This window comes from Girardinichthys multiradiatus, chromosome 6 (assembly GCF_021462225.1).
Source record: "Girardinichthys multiradiatus isolate DD_20200921_A chromosome 6, DD_fGirMul_XY1, whole genome shotgun sequence".
Taxonomy (NCBI): Eukaryota; Metazoa; Chordata; class Actinopteri; order Cyprinodontiformes; family Goodeidae; genus Girardinichthys; species Girardinichthys multiradiatus.
In genome coordinates, this window is record NC_061799.1 from 46546993 (window position 1) to 46555899 (window position 8907).

The window sequence follows — 8907 nt, forward strand, 5'->3', positions numbered from 1 at the left end:
TTCCAGAACTTCTGAAGCAACATTCACATATGAAAGAAGAGGTTCTACCTGACCAGGAGCTCTGTAACCAAGAGGGAAACTGCAGACTGAGCCAGGAGAAACCAGAACCAGCTCAGAGTGAAGAGGACCAAGATGAACCAGAACCTTTACAGCCTGACAGAGGTTTCTCACCGAATGATTTCAGTCCACAACTAAAAACTCAAACCAGTGGAAAACCAGTTCCTTGCTTAGAATGTGGGAAGACATTTAGTCGGAAGAGCACCATGTTGGAACACTTGAGAACTCACACAGGTGAAAAGCCTCATTCCTGCAACCATTGTGGGAAGAGTTTCAGTCGTAAGGGTAATCTGTTGGTGCACATGAGAACTCATCCAGAGGAAAAACCATACATGTGTACAACACGTGGGAAGGCTTTCAGACAGAGGAGTAATTTAATGGTTCACATTAGAATGCATACTGGTGAAAAACCCTGTTGTTGCTCAGAATGTGGAAAAAGGTTCAGACAAAGGACCAGTTTGGTGTGCCACCTTAAAACTCACACAGGAGAACGGCCATTTTCCTGTAAGACATGTGGGAAAAGTTTCCGACATAGGTCGAATTTGTTTGTTCATCTCCAAACTCATGAATCCGAGAAGCCGTATTCCTGTAAAAAAAAACATGTGGCAAACATTTCGGGTTCAAGCAGATTCTCAAGTTTCACATGGTTACACATTTAGAGAAGAAACCATACTGCTGCACCAAGTGTGTGAAAGGTTTTAGTCAGAAGTTCATCCTGTTGAGTCACAGTAGAACTCACACAGGAGAGCAGCCAGCTTCTTGTAAGGTGTGTGGAAAGAGTTTTTACCACAAGCATTACTTAACACGTCACATGAAGTCTCATACTAAAGTTGTCAGTCTGAGAGTTCTGTGTTCTGTCTGTTGTCTGCCACTAACCATGCTTCACCACTAGATGCCGCCAGAGCCCCGGTGCCGAGGGTTAACAGGTGCTGCCTATTCCAATCATCTGGAGGGGTGTAAGAAGGCTTGGCTGTCAGCACTTCTGAGTGTTTGCCATTGTGGTAACTTCTTCGGGCTGACAACTGAATTTTCACTCCATTGAAAGTATGGTTGTACTCACTCCTTCGTTGTGCTCCTTCCAGGTGACTTCCATGTCCTGGCTCCAGGGTCCTGTTTGGATCCCATCGAAAACCTGAACTCAAGCTTCCAAGAACCTCTGAAGAATCAAGCTCCAGCTGGCAGCCCAAGCTTCATACTCCTAGACTTCAGGCATGCGCACCCTGGTTACCCTCCACCAAACCTCAAATACACCAGGTGCTCTTCCACTGTATGGACTGTCGTACAGACTCCGAGTTTTCCAGTACTCAGTCAAACCCTCACCAGTGCGGTAACTACTTACCTCGGACCAGATCCTCAACCAAGCGGCAGCTCTCGATCCAACCTCTCAGGCTCCACATCAAGCCTCCCCAGACAGACCTCCACTCCAACTCCTGTAAGCAAAGGACTATCACAAACTATTCACTATCCATAACCAACCACCACTTACCTGATCTTCTTCTGTGCGCAGTTTGGTATTTCCTGTCCTGGGTCCTGTTCCATAAGTCTGACCTGCAAAAATACATTTGTTAAACGTTTCTTCAGTATCCTGAGTGTCTATCTGCATGTGGGTCAAATCCGTGAATAAAACCATAACAAAAGTAAACACTCGTCATCATTTATGTGCAGAATGTGGGAAAACCTTCACAAGGAAAAGTACCATGTTGCGCCACATAAGGACTCATACAGGTGAGAAACCTTATTTCTGCACGGAATGTGGGAGTAATTTCAGTAGAAAGACTAACATGTTGATTCACTTGAGAACTCATATTGGTGAGAAACCATCTCTGTGCAAAACATGTGGGAAGTGTTTCTGATAAAAGAGCAATTTGTTGGTTCACATGAGAACCCACACAGGTGAAAGGCCACATGCGTGTGCAGAATGTGGGCTGAGTTTTAGTAGAAAGTATGCCCTGTTCAGCCACCCACGCAGATGAAAAGCCTTATTCCTGCAGAACATGTGGGAAGAACATTTGCCATAAGAGTAACTTGCTGCGCCACATTAAAAGACAAGCGACAGATCTGATCTGAAATGTTAGCATAAAATAGTGTCTTTTCGGTACTACACTGTTTTTATTGGTAGATATTTTCCTCTGCTGGCAGGAAGAGTTTCTCCTTCATCCACTGTTACTATAATCTTTATCCTTGTGTAACGTTGCTACAATATTGTATATAAAGTTGGTCTGAGGCTGACTTTAAATCGTCTTGTCTAAACTGAGCTTCATTAAACCCAGCTTTAATTAAATCCTGGTGTCTCCAGGTTTTCTGTCTAAGGTCTCTGAGAACGGTTCTGCAGAGGAACAATGTGTTTAAAGACCATTAGCATGTTAAACACCACAGTCCTTCAGGGAATTTATACGTTATAACTAATAACTTTCTTTAAATATCTGCTGTGAACAAATGAAATGAGGAGATTGAAGCTTATTGGTTCTAATTCAGATTTTCACCTCTCATCTGTTGATGTAATTATTACATCATTCCTCATATTAACTATTAAATCTGGGTTTGTCTCTCCTAGAAATTCAACCAAGCCAATCTAGCAGAAAACTATTCAAGGGTTTCTAGAAACTGAGAACTAATAGGAAGCAACACACAGCAACCCTCAGATCCAGTTTCTCCTCCCATCAGACCGGCTACACTTAATCCCTGCAGAACCACGCAATGAACTCCACCTGCCAACGGGATCCTAATGAATCCATAGATTTTCTTGTTCTTCCTCCTCATGTTACTGTTCAACTATTTACAGACAGTTTGGTTTGAACGTTCGTTCGTTCGTCGTCTTCCGCTTATCCAGGACCGGGTCGCGGGGTCAGCAGACTCAGCAGAGACGCCCAGACGTCCCTCTCTCCAGACACCTCCTCCAGCTCCTCCAGGGGGAGCCCAAGGCGTTCCCAGGCCAGCCGAGAGACATAGTCCCTCCAGCGTGTCCTGGGCCGTCCCCTGGGCCTCCTCCCGGTGGGACGTGCCTGGAACACCTCCCGAGGAAGGCGTCCAGGAGGCATCTGGTATAGATGCCCGAGCCACCTCAACTGGCTCCTCTCAATGTGGAGGAGCAGCGGCTCTACTCCGAGCTCCTCCCGGATGGCCGAGCTCCTCACCCTATCTCTAAGGGAGTGCCCGGCCACCCTACGGAGGAAGCTCATTTCAGCCGCTTGTATCCGTGATCTCGTTCTTTCGGTCATGACCCAAAGTTCATGGCCATAGGTGAGGGTAGGAACGTAGACCGACCAGTAAATTGAGAGCTTTGCTTTTCGGCTCAGCTCTCTCTTCACCACAATGGACCGGCACAGCGCCCCCATTACTGTGGCAGCTGCACCGATCCGTCTGTCGATCTCCCGCTCCATTCTTCCCTCACTCGTGAACAAAACCCCGAGATACTTAAACTCCTCCACTTGAGGCAGGAACTCCCCTCCAACCTGAAGAGGACAAGCCACCCTTTTCCGGTCGAGTACCATGGCCTCGGACTTGGAGGAGCTGATCCTCATCCCAGCCACTTCACACTCGGCTGCGAACCGCCACAGCGCATGCTGTAGGTCTTGGCTAGAGGGGGTCAGCAGGACCACGTCATCTGCAAAAAGAAGAGACGAAATCCACTGGTCCCCAAACCAGACCCCCTCTGGCCCTTGGCTGCGTCTAGAAATCCTGTCCATAAAAGTTATGAACAGGACCGGCGACAAAGGGCAGCCCTGCCGGAGTCCAACATGCACTGGGAACAGGTCCGACTTAGTGCCGGCAATGCGGACCAAACTCCTGTTCCGCTCGTACAGGGACCGGATGGCCCCTTATAAAGGGCCCCCGATTCCATACTCCTGGAGCACCCCCCACAGGGCATCACGAGGAACACAGTCGAATGCCTTCTCCAGGTCCACAAAACACATGTGACCCATGAACCCTCGAGTACCCTGTAGAGGGTATAGAGCTGGTCCAGTGTTCCACGGCTGGGACGAAAACCACACTGCTCCTCCTGAAGCCGAGGTTCGACTATCGGTCGGACTCTCCTCTCCAATACCCTGGTGTAGGCCTTACCAGGGAGGCTGAGGAGTGTGATCCCCCTGTAGTTGGAACACACCCTCCGGTCCCCCTTCTTATAAAGGGGGACCACCACCCCAGTCTGCCAGTCCAGAGGCACTGTCCCCGACCGCCACGCAATGTTGAAGAGGCGTGTCAACCATGACAGCCCTACAACATCCAGACACTTGAGGTACTCAGGGCGGATCTCATCCACCCCCGAAGCCTTGCCACCGTGGAGCTTTTTAACCACCTCGGTGACTTCAGCCTGGGTGATGAAAGAATCCAACCCCGAGTCCCCAGCCTCTGTTTCCACCACGGAATGCGTGATGGCAGGATTGAGGAGATCCTCGAAGTACTCCTTCCACCGCCCGATAATGTCCTCAGTCGAGGTCAGCAGTCTCCCGCCCCCACTATAAACAGTGTTGGCAAAACACTGCTTCCCCCTCCTGAGGCGCCGGACGGTTTGCCAGAATCGCTTCGAGGCCAACCGGTAGTCCTTCTCCATGGCCTCACCGAACTCTTCCCAGGCCCGAGTTTTTGCCTCTGCCACAGCCCGGGCCGCAGCACGCTTGGCCTCACGGTACCCGTCAGCCGCCTCAGGAGTCCCACAGGCCAACCACAGCCGATAGGACTCCTTCTTCAGCTTAACAGCATCCCTTACTGCCGGTGTCCACCACCGGGTTCTGGGATTGCCGCCACGACAGGCACCGCAGACCTTACGGCCGCAGCTATGGGCAGCAGCATCGACAATAGATGCAGAGAACATGGTCCACTCGGACTCTATGTCTCCAACATCCCCCGGGATCTGGTCGAAGCTCTCCCGGAGGTGGGAGTTGAATACATCCCTGGCCGAGGGCTCCGCCAGGCGTTCCCAGCAGACCCTCACTATGCGCTTGGGCCTGCCGAGTCTGTCCGGCTTTCTCCTCCTCCAGCGGATCCAACTCACCACCAGGTGATGATCAGTGGACAGCTCAGCCCCTCTCTTCATCAGAGTGTCCAAAACATGCGGCCGAAGGTCTGATGATACGACAACAAAGTCGATCATCGACCTCCTGCCTAGGGTGTCCTGGTGCCAAGTGCACTGATGGACACCCTTATGTTTGAACATGGTGTTCGTTATGGACAATCCGTGACTAGCACAGAAGTCCAATAACAAAACACCACTCGGATTCAGATCGGGGAGGCCATTCCTCCCGATCACGCCTCTCCAGGTGTCACTGTCGTTCCCCACGTGGGCGTTGAAGTCCCCCAGCAGAATAATGGAGTCCCCGGGAGGGGCGCTATCCAGCACCCCCGACAGGGACGCCAAGAAGGCAGGGTACTCTGCACTACCACTCGGCCCGTAAGCTGAAATGATAGTCAGAGACCTCTCCCCAACCCGAAGGCGCAGGGATACAACCCTCTCATCCACTGGGGTAAACCCCAACACGAGACGGCTGAGCTGGGGGGCAACAAGCAAACCCACACCAGCCCGCCGCCTCTCCCCGTGGGCCACTCCAGAGTAGAAGAGAGTCCAACCCCTCTCAAGGAGATGGGTTCCAGAGCCCACGCTGTGCGTGGAGGCGAGCCCGACTATTTCTAGTCGATATCTCTCGACCTCCCGCACAAGCTCAGGCTCCTTCCCCCCCAGCGAGGTGACATTCCACGTCCCTAGAGCCAGCCTAAGCATCCGGGGATCGGGCCGTTGAGGTCTCCACCTTCGTCCGCCACCCAATCCTCTTTGCACCGGTCCCTCACGGTTCCCCCTGCAGGTGGTGGGCCCACTGGGGGATGGCCTCGCGTCTCTCGTTCGGGCTTGGCCCGGCCGGGTCCCGCGAGGAGCAACCCGGCCACCAGGCGCTCTCCGACGAGTCCCGACCCCAGGCCTTTGTCCAGGGTGGGACCCCGGCTCCGCCGTACCGGGCGACGTCACGTGCCTCGATATTGTGTTCTTCATGAGGGGTTCTTGAACCATTCTTTGTCTGACCCATCACCTAGAACCTGTTTGCCATGGGAGACCCTACCAGGGGCATTTAGGCCCCAGACAACATAGCCTCTAGGATCATTTGAGCACTCAAACCCCTCCACCACGTTAAGGTGACGGTTTGAACGTTTTCTAATTTAATCCAGTGTTTGTTAAATAGTAGAAAACGGGTTCTTGTAATGGTCCAATCAGATCAGGTTCAGATGAACAGTAGCTGCACTGTAACATACTGGATACATGACTGCAGGCCATTGTTGCTGATGTTTGTGGCATATCACTGGTCCATGTTGGATTTAGGTCAACATTCCAGCAGGACCCTGGTGCTGGTTAACTAGCTGCTTAGTTATCCCAATGTTTCTCACTCTGGACCTGTGGATGTTTCTGTTTGTGGCCCAGTGCTGGTATCACAGAAGTGGCAGTAGAACTTCATTTTTATCTCCTCACATCTCTGAGATGTTTCTGATTTCCCCTCGCTGAATGTTCTGTGTTTTAGTCTCCTGTTATAAGTGGTTCTGACAAACCAAAACCCAGATATGTGTCCCGGAATACGACCTCTAGAGCTAACCTGAGTGTTGGACTCTATCAGTGTATTTATGGTAACTGATTATCAGTAGAACCGGGTCAACTCTCCAGCTAAGGTAAAAACAAGCCAAGAAAACCAGCCACAAATTAAGTGTAATCTAAATTATTAACCATTGTGATCTTTTCCTCACCATTGACAACCTGGATGAGGAAACTGTTGAGTTTGTAGAGCTTCAGTGATGGGTTGTAAGGTGGAAACATCAGAAGCTGCTGGCAGCTACTCCTCCATCCAAGGAGTCTGAATGCTCCACCAGTACCAGCACCACACCAGACAAAAGCTTCACAGATGTTTTAGACTCTATCAACCAGGAACAACAACAGGAAGACGAACAAAACCCCTCTGGATGTCCAGGTAGGATAATCTTGTTTTTTATTCCCGGCCTTTCTGAGCACACAGAAAAAGACCCAAAGGCCACCATATGTGATTTCCTCCAGCGACAGCTCGAGATCCCACGTGACGTCATAAAGACCATCACTTTTCACCGCATGCATCATCTGGCAGCGAAACAGCCCAACAAGCCTTCCTGAAACCCATTGTAGCAAAGTTCTAACATTTCAAACAGAACAAGTCTAAAGCTGCGGTAAGGACTTGCGTGGTACAGTGTCAATGATCAGTTTCCAAAGAGTTCCTGGACCACCGACGCGCTCTTTGCCCTGAGAGGAAGAAGCTCATCACTGAGGGAGCTCGGTTGTAGCCGACAGGCTTTATGCAAATGGACAGCTGTTCTGAGGTCAGGAGGTCACGCTGTGGCTTTATTGAATATAACTGCAGGTACGATTAGACAGGAAACCTGATTAGATGACAGGTGAAGTTCTTCTGCATTTAATATGTTTAATGTGACACACACTTACAGCACAAACTTAGTTTAGACCAAATACTTAATGATATGAACCCAATACGATTTGTCACTTTGGATTTGGAAATAATATTAAAAGCATGAAGTCATAGATCACCTAGAAAAAGCAGACATTGTCTTACATCAGGAAAACCACATTTCCAAATCTGAGCTGAATTTCCTGATTTTTATTCGGCTGACTATGATTCCAAGCAGAGAGGAGAAGCTACTTTAAGTAACAGAAGGATACAGCAAAGACAGCATATTTGATCCAGAAGAGGAATATTTAATTAATAACATCAACATAAACCACAAAGACTGGCGTATAGTTAATGCCTACGGTCCAAATGGGGATGACTCCAGCTTTTATTACAGTCTCTTTTCTGTCTTCCAACTCGGAGTGGCACAGCGCTGGTGGTGGAGGAGATTTCATGAACATAGAGTCAGACAGGCTCAGCAAATCATCTGACCTTCCTCACATGCAGTCAGTTCAGACACTGCAGCAGAATATGGAAGATTCTGGTCTATGTGATGCCTGGCGCTCTGTCTGCCCATCATATACTCACCGGTCCACCACTCTTACTCCTGAATAGACTTCTCTCTAATCAGCAACTCTGTAATGAAGGAGGTATGTGAGGCACAAATTCATCTCATCTCCTTAAGTGACTATGAACCAGCAACTATGATGCTGATGGAGAAAACATTAACATCACCTGGTAAACGTTGGAGGTTTAACACATCATGACTGAAAGATAAATATTCTACCAGGTTCTTCGAGACAGAGTGGACAGATTTTTAAAAATAAATGATCAACCTAATATCTTTTCTGGTGTCTTCTGGGAGGCAGCAAAATCATTTCCTATGTTTCAAATAGAAAAAAAAGGAAAAGCAGAATAAGAGTCCAAATACAGAGACTGCGGTTGGAGAACTTTGATCATAGCAATAAATCTGGCAAACTTCTGCAAGTCAACTGAAAAAGAATAAAGAAAAGGAAACAATTTAACAATAACTGACAGTAACGGTATTACAACTAATGACCCTAAAGAAATTAATACAATTTTTAGGAATTTTACAAAAATCTTCACTCCAATAATATTGATCCTTCCAACTCTGACATAGATGAATTTCTAAATGAGATCAATCTTCCTAAATGAAATATGCAACAGAAAAAGGTTCTGGAGTTACTTTTAGCAGCAAGTGAACTCCATGAAGCAGTTAAAAGTCTGCCTAATGGACCTGATGGCTTCCCAACAGAACTCTTTGTAGAGTTCTGTTGGGAAGGCTGACCTCCACCTTCCAACGGAGGGTCACAGACGTTCAGGAAACCTCCATACTCTCTCCAAACATGAATGGTGCTAACATAAATCTTATCCTGAAACCGGATAAAGATCCAACACTTCGTCCCAGCTACCGCCTCATATC

The 8907-nt window shown here is 48.8% G+C and overlaps 1 pseudogene; it reads left to right on the forward strand.

The window, feature by feature from the left end:
- On the forward strand, positions 1–949 carry LOC124870157 (annotated as a pseudogene).
- Positions 950–8907: the final 7958 nt, after the last annotated feature.